The sequence below is a fragment of the Vanessa cardui genome, chromosome 23 (assembly GCF_905220365.1).
Source record: "Vanessa cardui chromosome 23, ilVanCard2.1, whole genome shotgun sequence".
Lineage (NCBI taxonomy): Eukaryota > Metazoa > Arthropoda > Insecta > Lepidoptera > Nymphalidae > Vanessa > Vanessa cardui.
This window is the reverse complement of record NC_061145.1, coordinates 11,192,930-11,211,025: the sequence shown is the minus strand read 5'-3', so window position 1 is coordinate 11,211,025 and position 18,096 is coordinate 11,192,930. Positions and strand designations below refer to the sequence as shown.

At 34.9% G+C, this 18,096-nt stretch overlaps 1 protein-coding gene across 2 annotated transcripts in view; it reads left to right on the top strand.

Moving 5' to 3' along the window:
- The window catches only part of LOC124539678 (protein Skeletor, isoforms B/C), an 80,625-nt gene that overhangs the window by 52,336 nt on the left and 10,193 nt on the right, over nucleotides 1–18,096 (top strand). The window lies entirely within an intron of this gene.

The window sequence follows — 18,096 nt, the reverse complement described above, 5'->3', positions numbered from 1 at the left end:
GGGGTCGGGGTCGCAGTGAGCGTCTCCCGCGGTCGATGAACGATCGTGCAACGCCGCAGTCGTTGCGAAATCAATCATCCTTTCATCTTCCATTTTGAGACTGCGGTCAATCGACACTCGTTTCGACACGTTCGATTGGCCAATCCGCGTATAAATAAACAAACCGATGAAGTGTGCCCTTCTAAACGCTCCTCTTACTCGCAGCCTTGGACACATCTGCGTTGGGCTCGCCGCTTAGATTACACGCGAGCCATCCTGCCATTAGCGATATAATACGTACGCCCGCGTATTGGCTTGCCAGTAATATTTTAAATTATAAGATTGTGATTTCGATTGTGATTACCGTTGTGCAATACGATTATAAGGCATTATTTTACGTTCTACATGAAAGTATAAATTTACAAACTCTATGAAGTTTCAAATGCTTTTACTAATTACTGATAATTATTTTTGAAGTAAATGCAATTTTAAGAATAAGTACTTATATGAAATGCCGTGAGGTGTTATGGTCACTGCCATATGTAATGAGCCAGTCTTAATTTACTTTTGCGTTAGAATAGGGTTACTTTATAAATGTCTTCTATATAAATACGCATTACTTTCTAATCTGTAAGAAATTAAGAACATTTTATCTTGTCGATGGCAATACAATATTGTATTTCTTCATTTGTATTGCTGACTATGACAGAATACGTTGCACAAACAATCCTTGTTAATAACTTTCTCTTACGAACTCGCATTCACCTGTGATAGGATAAATATTTAGAATTATGCTTATCAGAAATATTTTTCAACTTAGAACTACGTCATTGGCATAATTTTTACTTGTACTGTATATTTTTGATTTACTTAGTTAAAGCCTTGTAGATATTATTATTAGTACTCTTGATGTAGTTCCTGACTCGCACGCAACCTTTGCTTATAAGTTTATATATGTATTTCTATTGATACATATGTCTGTATTGTGTAACATATTCTCGTAATTGCAGAAAATCTGCTTTCATTCATATTTTTTATACTTTTATACTTAACAATAAAAGCAACGAATACTCTTAAGTAATAAAGCTTGCCAAATAATTCGACTTTAATTTATTCCTCATTTTTATAAATCCATCTTTGCATTATAGTCTTTGCAGATCAAAACTTGTTATGGAAATAGGGGTTGTTAATTTATTTTCAAAGAATATTTAAGTGAGTACTCAGTGCAATATAAACTCGAAGATCTTAATTTATTAAAAATATCAACCCAATACTTTTTTTTTTTTTTTTTTCATTTATTTTAAAGAGGGTTTTTTCTGTAAGGAAATGCCACCCTCATAGTGCTTACAAAACATTAAACTTAACAAATTGATTAATTACATCGATTCTTAAAAACACCATCCACTAATTTGTACAAAACTTGCGCTGGTTCTGATGTAGGGTCAGCGAGGACACTATTACATGCCCCCACCTCCCCGCAATAATTGATTAAACGTAAAAAAGAAATTCTATCAGTCTCATTCCGAGCACACTCCATTATTACGTGGTACGTGTCTTCTATGCTGTTACATACACTACAGTTAGGTGAAGGTGTTTTACCCATAAGAAAACCAAAGTTATTTAATGGAATGTGGCCGGAACGAAGTCGAAGAGCTGTGACAATTGAAGACCTGCTCATATTGGCTCCATCAAACCAAAGACTTTTCCGTAGACCGGGTTGCATAGTTCTGTACCAGATCCCTTTAGTCAGCGATCGCTCATCAAAATATTCTCTCCAAAATTTGTAATACTTTTCTTTGGCTAGATATAATAATTCCGTATAATATGGTACGCATTGGTAGTAAACACCATTTCGTGCTGCATTTTTTGCTAAAATATCTACTTTTTCATTATCCTCTAGACCAATATGAGCAGGAATCCACTGCAACATCACTTTTTTATTTTGACGAGAGAAACTTAGAATAGATTTTAAAATTGCATAGGCTATCGGAGCTCCTCGAAAGGTCGAGGTAGACCGAGCCACATGTTGAAGAGCACTTTTAGAATCGGAAAAAATTACAAATTTATCACGATCTATTGTACTGATATATGATAAAGCCTCCAAAATTCCTAATAACTCTGCACGCATCACAGATATCTTAGAATCTACTCTAAGTTGACAATTAGTATTAGTTTGAGGGTCATAAAAAGCAACACCAACATCAGAGCTATCTTTTGAGCCATCTGTAAACACTTTATAAAATGATGAATATATTTCTGAAATTTCCCGTTCCGATAATAGTTTTAAAGCTGCATTACTATATTTACTTTTACTTTTGTCAATTGATGCTAAAGAACATTTAATGTGAGAGGATAAATCCACACTGCTAACCCACGTGTCTAGACTAAACATATCTAGTTTATTACTTTGGTGAATTTTGAGAACATTATAATCATTGTGGATCTTAATGAGCAATGGTAGTTTTTTATTTCGCCAATAAGAATTGGTACACATATTTTGGAATATATTTAACAACTTGATAATTTCATTGTTAGCCATAGATTTACATTTTAACCAAAATTTAACTCCCAAATAATACCTTCTGATCGACAAAGGTGGTACGCAAAGCTCATTTTCCATAATATAGATCGGTGTAGTTTTAACAAAGCCACCAATAAGTCTGAGACTTTGATTCTGTAACGCATCGATTTTTTTCAAATTTGTGTTACAACTATTATCATATAAGAAACTCGCATAATCTATTCTGCTCCGAATCAACCCAAAATACAACCGCCTTAAATGAATAGGATGTATACCCCAGCCCGGTCCTCTTAGAATTTTAATAATATTTAATAAATTCAAAATTTTGCCTCTTAAGTAATTAATATGTTTTGACCATCTCAATGAATTGTCAAGCCACACTCCTAAATACTTAAAAGCGTTAACCTCTTCAATTATTTTGTCATTCAATAATATTTTCACTGTATATTTTTTATGCCCCCTTTTAAATATGCAAACTTTAGTTTTAGTAGACGAAATCTCTAACCCTATATCTAATAAGTGGACAGCCATCGTGTGCAATGACGACTGCAGTTTCTCAGAGCTTTCTGTCAAATCATGACATGAAGTAAATAAAAGAAAATCGTCCGCATATTGCAATATAGAAACTGGGCTGGTACGTTTGCAGATTTTATGGGTCGCGATATTAAACAATAAGGGCGCTAATGGATCTCCCTGAGCCAATCCTAGGCTGGTACTTCTTGCCATAGTATTTCCGTTATTAAGAATTTGAAGAATTCTATGGTTTAAAAAATTCCACAGATAACTGCAAAATTTTGATCCTACCCCCAAACTATCCAGAATCGAAATGAGTGAAGATATATTGACATTATTGTATGCGTTATGGATGTCAACAAAACACGCTATGGTTGGTTTATTTTCCGAAAATCCAGCTGAAGTTTTAGTTATGAAGTAAGAAAGATTATCCGCACACTGATATGATTTTCTAAATCCTGTAGTATTTATCGAAAAAATATTATTCTTTTCGCAGAACCATTCCAATCGCTTATTAAGAATACTATGGAAAATTTTACATAAGCAAGACATTAAAGCAATTGGGCGTAGTGACGAAATAGATTCTGAATCTCTACCTGCTTTCGAAATAGGGACAACGATGATATTTTTCCACTGGCAAGGGAGAAAGCCTTTCTCATAAAATAAATTGTAAAGTGTTGTCAATACATGTTTACTATTTTTTGGAAGGTGTTTTATCATTAGGTATGTAATTCCATCATCACCAGGTGCTGTATTTTTAGATGGAATACAGCTTTCTAGCTCAGTTATACAAATTTTGGAACCTATTTTATTATTATGAGAACGTAACACAGGGCACATAGGGGAGACATAATCGGGAGTTAAGCTACGCAAAAGTTCGTTTACTAGATTTCCATTAATTTGTTGTTTAGGAGTTTTATAGCCCTTTATCCACTTCATTTTAAGCCATAACTCTGTTGGTGTAGTTTTGTGATGTACAGACGAACAAAAATTTTGAAAAGATTTACTTTGAGAGTTACGCATCAGGTTTTGTGCAGAGTGAATTTTATCCTTCAATATATCCAAATTACGTGGGATTGGATTACGACGGAGTTGTGACAAAGCCAAACGTCTCTCAGACACTGCTTTAGACAAATGCTGATTCCAGTACGGCTTGGGGGTGAAGTTCGTAGTAGGGCTTTCGTTAAATCTTATTAGAGGAATAGATATTTCTGCAGCTATATTTATATAATCTACGAAGGAGTCGTAGTCTTTTTGGGGATCATTAAACCAAGAAAAATTATTAAACAAGTCTTCAAGTATTTGCGTGTATAAATTCCAATCCGCTAATTTAAAATTTCTTTTATATATCCATGGATATGAATTACTGACATTGGTTGATATTTTAATGACCCTGTGGTCACTGCCCAAAGTTTCATTGAGAACTGTATAAGTAAATTTTAGCGCAATATCAGAGGTAACCAAAGATATATCAGGGGAGTACTCTTGTAAAGTACCGTTAACTAATTTTACCCTAGTTGGTGTGCGGTCATTTAAGGTCACAAGCTGGTTATCCGAAAGCGCATCGAATATTTGAAGGCCTCTTTGGTCAATTTTTTGTGACCAGTTAGTGTGATGCCCATTAAAGTCTCCAATTATAATTGTTTTAGAATTAGCTATCGAGAAAATGGCGTCCCAATCATGAGTGCTGGTTCGGGCAGAAGATGGGCAATAAACAGAAATTACATTATCAAAGTCTCCGCAATTCAAAAGCCTAACATGGATGATCTGGATTAATGAATTAGTTTGACGTACTTTGCATACCTGAGATTTGATGGATTTATGTACAATTATGGCTATCCCTCCATACGAATCAGCACGATCGCATCGGTGTATATTGTAATTTTTGATATTTAAGTAACCATTTGGCTCTAACCAAGTCTCACATACGGCAGCAATATGGATCTTTTCCTGCCACAGCAAATTTTCAAAACTTGTCAATTTAGGTCTAAGACTTTGTGCGTTCCACTGAAATATGTTTAGTTTTGTGAATTTATGTGTTTAAATAGTCTAAAATTAACTTTAGGATAGGCCAATCAGAAATATTTTCAACTACAATTAAAATCAACCACTCAACACAACACTTAATTGATTTCTTTACTTTTTGTTGAAAAGATCCGCTTTTAAGAAATAAAATTTCTTTTAGTCTGCTTAATAGTTCTGAGAAATTGATATCTCTATCTAATGGTTTTTCGAGATTTGTATGATGTAATTCTTCAGATTCAATTTTAGAATCAGACTGGTTATGGCTTGTAGATAGGTTTGTAGTTTCGGTTTTAGGCGCTTTATGTTTTCTAGGTACATTTTCGGATTTACGTTTTATTCTTGGCATTTCAGTCTGTTCACTTGAAACTTGTGCCGAAGATTCCTCTTCTGAATCCACATGAGTAGGAAACACATGTGAAACAACATTTGCGTATGTGCGATTTGTATGAATGTGTGTTTGATCAACGTTAGTATTCACAGTTTGGATGTTAAATTTTGGGGCCGGAGACTCTGGTAACATTGTACGAGCTTTCCTGTATGTACAATTAAATTGAGACATGATCTCGCGAATCTTTTTTTCATTCAAAAAAACAGGGCATCCTTTATTGAGTGCCATGTGTGGACCTTGACAGTTAACACAAACAAACTTGTTTTGTCTCGCAATTTGCATGATTACTACCACATTTAGGGCAAATAATCTTATTTGATGGGCATCTAGATAGTGTATGTCCTAATTTCCAGCACTTGGAGCACTGAGACACAGGGAATGTGTGAGAGTCAACATTAATGCGGAGACTGTCCACGAAGACATGAGTAGGCAAATACGAACCCTTAAAACAGAGACGAACTCTCTCGGAGTCAATCCAGCTACCATCCACATCACGTCGTTTCAATCTACTCACTGAACTTAATTCAGCACGACTATCACATTTAATGCGCATTTTAATTTCTTCTTCCGTTAAATCGAGATCCACGTCCTTGATTGTACCATATGTAAAATTGACTTGAAATGCTTTTTGAAATTTCCACCCTTTATTTAACAAATCTTCACAAGTCATCATTCTATTCATACAGTGCACATTATCAAATTCAACTCTAATTTTGTAGGGGCTTAAGTATTTTATTTTAGTTATATCAGTAATTTTCAACTCTTTTAATAATTTTGCAAGGGCAAATTGTTTGGGAAACTTTTCTTTACATGAAATGTACATTTCCATGTCTGTGTCTTGAGTTTTAATTTTTTTTTCTTTCATAACTGTCTGCCAACCTTCGTCTTCGTCTTTATCATCTCTTTCTCTTTTATTAACTCGCGCTGACCACTGTTCTGCATCATCTTCCATGGGTATATATTCTATCTCTTTCTCACAATTCTCTTTTCTTTCTTTCCGTAACATCTCACTTAAATAGATAGTTGGGCTTGGAGTCCTCAACTCATTATTCACATTGTTCTCATCAATCGAAGCATCATTTTCATCCATGTATAATAATAAATTAAAGAATACGCAGAATGAATACAAATACAATCATTCAATAGTTATCTGTTCGATAGATAAGCGGCACCGGTCGGCCCGCACGCCGAACGGGTTTCAAAGTAATTAGCTAATGACTTGTAAACAAGAAAGAATGCATTCAAAACAATAAACGTCCACCTCGTACGAGTACCGATACGAGACTCCCAAACCCAATACTTACTTTCCAAAGGTTTATTCGCTTGTTAACTGGTGTAATATTCAAAACATTGTTATATTGAAAAAGTTTATCAATGTAACTCGCCCTGCTGTTGCGTAATGCAACATTCCCGACTACAGGCGAGATGGAGTTAAATTTACTGTTGGACACACAGACAGGACAATCTGCGGTTGTAAAAACTCTGCAAATGGTTACGGTTTATGTGTCATCTGTCTCCCACACAACGAGCTTTAATAATCTTCAAACCTCTTTCGTCGCATTCAACACGAGTTCTTAATAATATAAAAAAAAAAAAACAATTAAGAATTATACATCGCAGAAAACAGACATTTAATTTGTAATACTATTATTATTTATAATTGACTTGCCCCGGCTTCGCACGGGTGCAATACTGATACTAAATATACTACAGAATTTGTTTATTCATGACATCATATTACAAACTTCTGAAATTTTCAGTATTTCTGTACTATATTGTCCATGTACTATATAAACCTGCCTTTCAAATCACTCAAGTCATTAAATAAAACCGCATTAAATCCGTTGCGTATTTTTAAAGATTTAAGCTTACAAAGGGATATAGGTATAGAGAAAGCGACTTTGTTTTATACTATGTAGTGATTTCAAGGATTATCGATGATAATAGATTCAAATTGACTCAAAGCAATGTTCGTTCGGGCTCAGCTGACTCGTAGCAATAAACCGCGCAATAAAATATATGAATGTAAGGAGGGGTGCTCGGTCAATTAGCTTCAATTCTTCAAGCAAGCTGAGGCGTGAAGTGACGGCAGCGGGCTTTGTTTGAGCGATCCTTTAGCAAACGTTTGTGGGAGAAACGCTAACAGCGCGTCGGCTACGTTTATCATTCTTTTGTTTCTTCATTAATTTCCTCTGGACTTTATTATTTTAAAGACGATAACAGTATCAAAATTCTGACTCTACGCTAGTACGTAATGATTTTATGCTTGTTTAATGTGAAACTAGTTTTCATTTTCAATAGTTTATGTAGTTCTCTTAACATCGCTAGCTTACTTGTGCAAAGGTTATTACGTATGACTTAAGTTTCAACCTAATTTTTGTGCTGATTATAGTGTCACATAAATATAATATAATATTATAGTTACGTTCAGACCTGGAAGGGTCAGTAAGTGAACAGAAATATTAATCAAAAATTACCGGTTTGAAGCCGAGCAGGCACAAGTTAGATATCATTGTTTATAATTCATCTTGTCACATGGAAAATAGTAACCATGTGTTATAGCACGTACGTAAAATATCAAGGAGTCGTATAAACAGAAGGTAATGAGTAAAGTGAGAGTATGTGATACTGCATATCTAAGAAAACTAAGAGGTACCAAGCGATGTGTCCTAAGGACGCTCGCGCAACGCTGTCATTAATTAAATAACAACAATTAATAGTAACAACGAAATCCATAGCAGTAAACGTCATATTTGTCATCAGAATACTTGGTGGTAAAGCTATTTGGTTTTATGTTCCGTTTTGAGTGAGTATGTGTAGGCAAGAGGAGTACACAAAAACGGTCATAACATCTCAGTCCCGAAGGTTCAGCTCATTGACAATATGAGTAAAGATGGAAGTGGTGACCATTTACTGTTAGGTGGTATAATTGAGCGCCTGCTTATAGTTTCATTAAAAAAGAGAATTTCATTTGTTCACAGACATTAGGTTTGTCCATCCAATTTAATGTAACACAGTAATTCGTAATACAAAAAATGAAAAAGTACCGATTACATTTCTAAGCTTAAGATATAAATCAAAATATTTATAGAGCTGGGAAATTAATGAGGATTAAAGTAAAGTCTAATGTCACGGTAGGCCAAGTGACATAATATTACAACGCGAAGGCGTTGCACACATTTCTTGAGAATATGATGAATGGCATTCACGGCGCTCGTCCTTTGAATTGAGAACTTGAGAAGCTACTTTGTTTACAACAAATCTTAAAATGTTAAGGTCCTGGCACCCGCTCAGAGCCTTAAAGCAACCTTTGGCTTAACGGAAAGATATAAAACGCGATTGAACTAACAATAATAGTACAGTTTTACAGTTTGTTACAAACTTACAAACTTTGTTTAGCGTTAAGTTAAACACTGATTTTGCTCTTTCTGCCGTCGTTGATTTGACTTTTGAAAGAAGACGGCATTACTTAACTAAGTAGATTTTTGGATAAGTTCGTATTAGTACAGATTATTACTGTTCATCAAAGAAGGCGAGCCCTTCCATACTACTTTATCGAGATTTTGCGAGATGTCTTAGTGAGCGGGAACACTGAAATCGCGATATAACTCTATATGTAAATACATAAAGAGTTTTTTAAATATTAGTAAATCAAAAATATGTAACAAGAGCGTAGAAGAGAAACACAAAGCAGATGAAGATTTCCATATACTGTATGCGATGAAAACAAAACATCAGAACGTAATATTTTTACAAAGTTCCTAGAAATACTTATCACCAGAAATAATATAAATAAAACAATATAACCTTTAAAATCATTATTGTTTATTTATTCCTTTAATCATCATGATATCAACAATCAAAACAATAAAAAGAGTTTATTACACATCATAAATATATAAAACGGACAACCATTAAACATAACAGTTACGATAGTAAGTTGCGGGTAACATCGTGCTTTACCGGTTAATACTGTTAATTATTTTAGAGAAAATCCGATCCAGCGCCCCCGAGCCGGCGTGATACATGGATATCATCTGCTGAATGAACAAGCGTTGCAGTAAATTGCTGGAATTGTTCTCGAACGTGTGTCGTGTAAAGTGACAGCAGAGATGGCTCGCTTTGATTATCCGATCCGCAGAGCAAACGTTTGTTTGGGGAATGCTCGCAAGATTAGAGTGCGTTTTTGAATTCTAAAAACGCCGTTACACTAAAATCATTTGTTTTGCAACTGTATGCAGATGAGTTAAGCAATGCTTTAGATGTTTGTGATTGCTAAGTCGTTTTTTTTAAATAATTAATCTTTTATGCTGAAAAATATTAAGCCTGCCCACGATGATTTATACTAAGGTACGGTACCGCATTTACGATTTCAAAACAGTAATTCGATGACTTTTGATTTTTTTATGCTTTCATCATCATTCATCATCATTATCGGTGGATATCCGGATATCCGACCGATTCCGCTTTGGAGCAGCGTGGTGGAATATGCTCCAAACCTTCTCCTCGAAGAGAGAAAAGGCCTTAGCCCAGGAGAGGAAAATTTACAGGCTGTTTATGTTAATATTTTCACCGTTGACATATTATCCACCACATCCGTCATTTCCGATTCAACGTGACTTTAAGGGAAACTAACGACACGTCATTTGTCAAAATATGATAAGTAGCGCCGGCTACACGGACGAGATAAACATACGTTGATAGTTGATACAGCGGCTGCGAAACGTACGATCCCGGGGCGCGGGTTGCTTGCAAGTCAAGCATTTGGGGTTATCTTTGTGACACGACGCTGAAAAATACATACATATCTAATATACAAATACCTAAATAAAAATACTTTACTAAGTTTCATCCGTACCATCTTGTTGTCCGGAACTCCACAACAGCGCGATTTTTAAGACAACCACTCTGTAGAACCAGTTTTTCCGAACCAAACCTTATAAAAATACTCCTTTCTTAAAGGCATAGTACCTGGAAGCTCTCCAGTGCAGTCCATGGGTAGTGGTAGTCACTTTCCATTGGATGAACTTTCAGCTCGTTTGCCCCCTGTTACATAAAAAATACGATGTTTGAACTTTATAATTTTCCAATTATCAAGAAATTAAGAATGTCTTAATAAATAAACAGCCGTTATCATTTGTAAGAGAATTTTAAAGGTCGCCGGTTCTAAATAAATATCCCTTATTATCGTGTGCTCACTTAACGCGGCACTTCTCGAGTTCCAAAGAAAAAAATATTAATGGATCAGTATATTTCTGGCTTTACAAAGCTTTAGGATATTATAATTGATTGAGTCAAGAAGCTGAATTGAGCGTCAATACAATTTTTTGAAAGTCAGACAATCTCTCTCCTTTGGGTTATTTTCAAGTTGTTAATTTAATTTGAATGAAGATGGCTAATGATGGTAACGAGTGGAGGAAAGACAGACGATCAAGTGGTCCGTCTAATGGCAGGGGTCATGTTTACTCACAGGCATCGGCTCTGTTAGAAATATAAATCACTTCCACCTGACTAATTTTCACAAGTCCACCAGTTAATAGTATGAAATATCTTGAACAGTTTGTCCCGAATAAAGTGCATAAGTCCGGGTGATTTTATCGGAGGTGTATATCATCTTGTACCGAATAACAGACACTTTAATATAATGTATAATTAAATTTGATAAAGCTCTTAGAATATCAAATGTGATATTTAAAAAAATATATACCAAATAACATTTATAACTAACGACTGCAATAACTCAAAGAAATGGACCGATCTTGCTTAAGACAGTTAAACATTTATAATTAATTTTAATGTATAATTTTTTCACTTGTTCATTATGATTGCAGTTCCGTAAAATAAATAAATATTTAAACAGTTACATAAAATACACAATTAACGACAAAAGTAAGCTATAGTTTAAGTAGAATGTAATTAAATCGGTGGTAGCGAGTGGGTCTGGTAGTACTGACCGCACATCAGATATTCGGCTACCGAACAGCAAGGGAAGGGATTTAAAGGGCGAGTGCGTAGTGTAACACGACGGACGTAATATTTCGGGTTGCATTTTATATTAAAACAGTTTTTGGTTGCCGTCAGTTATAAAACCTTTATCATTTTGGGAAATAATATATGTACAAGTATCCTTACATAGTATAAAACAAAGTCGCCTAATAGAGTGTTTTGAGAGGAAGGTTTTAGTATATGATACATGGACAATTCAGTAAAGAAACACTGATAAGTTTTTCTTGTTAAATTTCTAATGTGTTGTCGTAAATAAACAAATTCTGTAGTATATTTGGAGACAGTATTGTACCCATGCGAAGCCGGGGCGGGTTGCTAGTATTTAGTAAAGCAGAGAGTTGAGGGCGATGTGGCTTCTATATAGAAGACAAGGACTCTAACCGAAATTTACGAGTTGAAATTCGGGACAACGCCACTGAGTTTCGTGTGCAAAATTTATCTCATCTCGCCGGAGAAAAATAACATTGTCGGGTAATCTGCTAGCGCTGCACGAATTTTCGTCCCAAAATTCATAAGGCGTGGTAGAATAAACTCTAATTACTCCCTGAAAAGAGATCTACATGCAGGAGTGGGACGATTTGTGTTTAGTACAAATAACAACACCTTATTACATTCAAGCGTTTTAAAAAATGTTAATCCTTAAACTCTGAGATAAAAGACTTTAAGTCTATTTGCAGCTCATGGTTGATGCTATTATAAGCTATTAATACACTTTTAAATCGAATGAGGGAAACAACCGAAAATACTTTGATATACCTGAACCACGTTGGACTAGTTTATACTCCAATAGCTGAACAGAGAAGCCTTTGTAACTAATTTTGGACTGAAGGTATTATTTCGAATCTTTTCGTTCAAATATGAATTTTAAGCTTCAACATTAAAGTCTATTTTTCAATAGTTTGATAGAGCCAATTGATAGTATCACACGTGTGCAGGGCAATTTGACCCTTGTGTGTCGTGAATTAAGAGCTACTTGCGAGTGGAGTGGATGTTCACTGTAACATAGGCAATAAGGCTGTTACGCAAACGATGCGATGTTCCACCCTCATTACCTATACCACGGATTCCGAATTGCTCTCAGAGACCTCTTTTGTGGGGTTTGGTGTAAAAACAAGATGGCGAGGGCAGCGAAAACGTTGCCCGATATATTTTGGTACAACATCGCTTACTCGCCGTTGTTGTGTTTGGAACGGTTTAATTGAAAAACAATGTACGCAAGCTCCATTCGTGTTCCGAGTATTAACAACAGACACGCAGAAATATACAAGACAGATTAAATCATATTAGAATTCTTTCCACGATATGAAAATTTTAAAATGGATTTTTCATTAAGAATATTACGGATCATTCCAAACTACGTTTAACGGTCCATACGCTAATCTCCTAAAAAGGGATCCTCCATCCAGCAGTAAAATATTTAAAAGCTGTAACTTTAATTTAATAATCTATGAAATCAACGTTAATTCAATTTATTCATTATAATAGGATCAAAGATTCGTGGTTAAATAATTAAATCAATCTTAGGATTACTTAAACGTTTAGGAATCAGTGAATAAAATATTGCTGGTACATTAGAAATAAATACAATTAATAGCAGTATATTCCGCGCCGGCCTCAATAATGTAACAAGGCTTTTTACACTAATGTGATTGTAATTTCAATTATAAAATTATAAAGATGATAGAATACCATTGAAAATAATATTAATAGATTGCATTTCATGTTCAAATTATGCAAATTCTTTAATTCATAATTTTTGCAATTCATTTTTTCGGCGATGAAAATGGCGTCAAATATACTGTATTTAAGAAGCCTCTTCTACCGTTATTTTACAGGATTAAATATAATAAAGTGCCTTAAAAGAAAATTTTCGAAGAGTCTACTTGTTTGAAGTTAGTTTCAATGATGCTTTTGGTTCGTATAGGTTATCATTAACGTTGTGCCGTATCCGCTGGTCGCATCACTTTCACCAAACACAGGACTCCATCAGGACGTCTGAGCCGCGCCGCGACAGCCTATTCCAGCGTCATAGAGAACGTACCGTTTACATAAAATATTTGATTTAAGCCGCACAAACGCTATTTGTTTAAATTCTCATCATATGAAAAAAAATCTTATTTGAGTCAGACTGAAAATTCAGCGGAGTGAAGTAATTAGTTAACTCATATAAAAAATGATCGCAGACTATGACTGTTTATATTTTTAATTGCTATTCAAACTATTTAATCTACATAATGAGACACAATACCCAATAATATTTACATACGTTAATATTTATGTGTTCGACATATTGTTTCAGCAGTTTTTCTAAAATAAGGAAACGAACGTAATATCACTGAGAACTTACCTTACTATGGATTTAATATACATTTTACTTTGCTGTTAATTTCGACTATACAATTTACTAGTAAATAACAGTTAGATCAAAATGAACCGTGATTTGTAAAGATTTTGTTTAGTCCGGAGTAACGTCTCAACGCCTCAATAGCTCTTCGATGAGCATCCGTGAGCATCTTTGATACTAGAGTAACGTGTGAAGAACATATATAAGTATATTCGCTTTATTGACGCGAATATGGAAAATAAATCGATCAGAAACCGTAGACTTCTCGGTTCTTAGATATTTAGTTTGATATCGAAGGAGTCATATAAGATTTGCGTCGACTACCACGCGCTTCACTTAATACTCTATAGTATTGCACCGGTGTCGCGTTCATTTTTTTATGAAGAAATAAATCTTTTGAGCTGAGAGGGCATAGGGGTAAGAAAGCCTCAATCAAAGATTTTTACTATAGCACTAGGTAAGAAACATAGAATTTCACATTGCCAATATATCCACCAATTGACACTGGAGCAGCGTTGTGGAAAAAGCTCCAAAACTCCTCAAGAAAAAAAATTGTTGTGCACTTCAAATAATTTGAAATATTTAAATAATTTGCAACTACGGTTATTTATTAAATACGAATACCAAATTAGTTAATAAAACGATATTGCTATTTCCGCAGTTACACGTAAAATGTACTCTTTTATATTCTAGTAATAAAGATGCGACGATAAGATGTAATCAATACTCGATGTCGCTGGACACGCAGTAAAGATGGCCGTTACAGATAATCCGACAAGTCGCTCACATGCACTTGCAATTATGGTCATCTGCGGCTTATCGCTGTTCGGCTTAATAAGCTGATCACTGTGTGCTGCGTGGGATTACATCACGCGCCTGATTACGTCACACTCGTCAGTGATACACACCGACAGATGACGTATTGGTCTCGATTTCATTTCGGATTCGTTTGACAATGTTGCCGATTATTTTTTACCTCATGTCTCCAAGCTGAGATAGCCCAGTGGAAGCTGAGATAGCCCAGTGGTTAGAACGCGTGCATCTTAACCGATGATTGCGGGTTCAAACCCAGGCAAGCACCGCTGATTCATGTGCTTAATTTGTCTTTATAATTCATCTCGTGCTCAGCGGTGAAGGAATGCATCGTGAGGAAACCTACATGTGACAAATTTCATAGAAATTCTGCCACATGTGTATTCCACCAACCCGCATTGGAACAGCGTGGTGGAATATGTTCCAAAACCTTCTCCTCAAAGGGAGAGGAGGCCTTTTTTTATTGTGACTGTATTTACACTGGCTCACTTATCCTTCAATGCGGAACACAGTAATACTGAGTTCTGTTGTTTGGCAGAATATCTGATGAGTGGGTGGTACCTACCCAGACAGGTACCAACACTCTAGCACCAAGATTTTATTTTTATATTATATATTTATTCAATTTATAAGAGATGAGAGGACGGTACAACACCCTACCACAATTAAGATGAGTTCCGAGTAACATATATTACATCTAAATTTGAATAATCCCACTTTAGTGCCGTTATTAAAGTAAATTCAATTCGCAGTCAAATAAAACACCGAGCAGAACTTGAACGGGCACCAGGAAGACCACAACGATCTGCCGATAAATGGCGTAATAAAAATAAAAGTTCTATAACTTTAGTTCACTTCAAAATAAACTCCAATTTAAACTAAAGATATTTAAGAATTAAAAACTTGCGCTATTTAAAAACGATTGAATGACAACCACACTCAATCCGTACTGTCTGAACATCGATCGAGCTGCAATCAATATTAATACTAAATCAGTATAGAATAAAGTATAATTTAACGTGTATATTTTTCATCGTTACAGTGTAAGCATTGGAATATGCGCTGGGAATCAGGGCGGGATCAAATATTTATGTGGCGAAGAGTCTGTGGAAGCTAATTCGGTAACTTTACCGCGACAAGAGCAATTGAAAATCGATAGCGGCCGTATCGCGCGGCTTGTTTGAGCTGCATTTAATATTCGATTCCATCAGACGACGGATGCCGCGAGACAGTGAATAATTAACGGAGCTAATAAGCCAATTTGTTAACCAAACGGATTTGTTTGTCAAGTGACAATCACAGTCAGAATCAAATAAATACCTAAACTAGCGTCTCTAAGTCACTTCACTTCAAAAATTCAAATTAGAACTAGCTCGACATTTAGATTCTACTGAGAATAGCCAGTACTAATATAAGTAATTCCTCTTTTACATCAGACATATGGATACATGTAACAAACATAAGTAAATAAATTATTTCATGGTGTTTGTATTTTAGCTAGTATATATTTGTATTTGATTTGGCAAATCCTACAGCCAAAATGACTCAGTATAATTACTATTTCAAGAGACGTCCTAATTTCCATTATGGTAAATGTTTTTGCCAATTACTATTCTTCCAAGCAAAAAAAAGCATGAAACTTTATGTTTACGTTGAAATAAAATAACTTATAAAACTTTTGCGCGGAATTGCATCGAGGTACTAGCTGTTCCTGCGGCCGGTATCAATAATTTGCCGGCGGTTTCAAACGAGTACTGTTTTACTCTCGAAATATTGAGCAATTAAGCCCACTATAAAATATATAATATTTAGGAGGGATGTAATTTATGTGTAATTATGAACGCTTTAATAGTTTAATTAGTAAATGTTATTAGCGAAAGTAAATTTCTTTTAACCGGATTTTAAAATCACAAGGTACCGGTTTTAATCATGGCTATTACAAACATTTTGCGATAGATAATTACGGACGTGAGCGTCCGCTTTCACCGGCGTCACTTGTTTACATCCGAAATATATAATAATAATTTAGTCATTCAAATAGTTGAGTAAATATCACTATGTCAGAGATACCTTGACAATTTCCTTTCTTTCCTATAATTTTCTTGGAAAACGGAAAACAGATCATTCATATATTATGTTACAAGTTGTCACACGCAACTTCACTCGTGTTTCAGGGTAGTTTGGTTGTCATGTCTTAGGTAAAAAAGTACCCTAAGTGTTTTCTTGGAGTTCAAGTATACTTCATGCCAAATTTCATCCAATTCGGTTCAGTGGTTTGACAGTGAAAGAGCGACAGACGGACAGTTAGACAGAGTTAATTTACTTATTAAAATTATTAATAAATAATTTTAGAATTTATTTATAATTGATTTATGTTAAATACTTAACTATACTTTATTTGATTCGAAGCTAATAATTTAAATGTTTATAAGAAAAACTTTAATTAACATACTCAATAGACATGATACACACAGAATTATATAAAAATGATAATTAAATTGCATATTTTAGCCCGTCTGGGTAGGTACCACCCACTCATCAATTATTCTACCGCCAAATAACAGTACTCATATACTCAGTATTGTTGTGTTCCGGTTTGAATGGTGAGTGTTCCAGTGTAACTACAGGCACAAGGTTCATAACATCTTAGTTCCCAAGGTTGGTGGCGCATTGGCGATGTAAGGTATAGTTAATATTTCTTACAGCTTCATTGTCTATGGGTGATGGTGACCACTTACCATCAGGTGGCCCATATGCTCGTACGCCAACCTATGCCATAAAAAAAATACTCACATCGCCCATCGGCATGAAAGATTGTCCTGTGGCATTGTGTCTGGGACGTTGGCGCTACCACCTGGAAGCCTACCGATACGAAATCATGGATACACGTATCAAATCAGACAGTTTTCCCATGATTTATGATATATTTTAAACATAAATTAGACACATAAAAAGTCAGTAGTTCTTGCCTTGAGATCTACACGATCCGTGTGCACGTTTAAGAATATTTACAGCACGTAATTTAGATGTAGTTTTAATGGAATGATAACAACATGGTCTAATTAATTAGTAAATTATTTGCACCTGCTGCGGTCTGAGGCTCTGTTTGTCCCCAACGCTATTTGTACTGTAACTGGTTACTTCTATTAAAATATCCGTCGTGCGGGTACAATTGCGATTTAGAAAGCTGTATCAATTTATAATAATAAAGCCATTTTACAAATTGTGACCGCGAGGAATAGGGCAAGAATGTGAGCAGCTTTTCTTCGTTGACTCGCAATGTAGATTCTCAATTATTTTTAAAAGTAAAAAAATCAGACGGTGTCTGTGATATATTCTATAAAATTATTAACTAACAAACCTTTTTTGAACACGAAGATGATTTGAATATTCTGTATTTCTAGGACAGTTTAAACTTCAATTGATTTTAATCTGTTAATCAATTTAATTTAAAAAATATTACAGAAATTTCAATAAAATATTGCTAGTAAATTTTTCAATAAAATC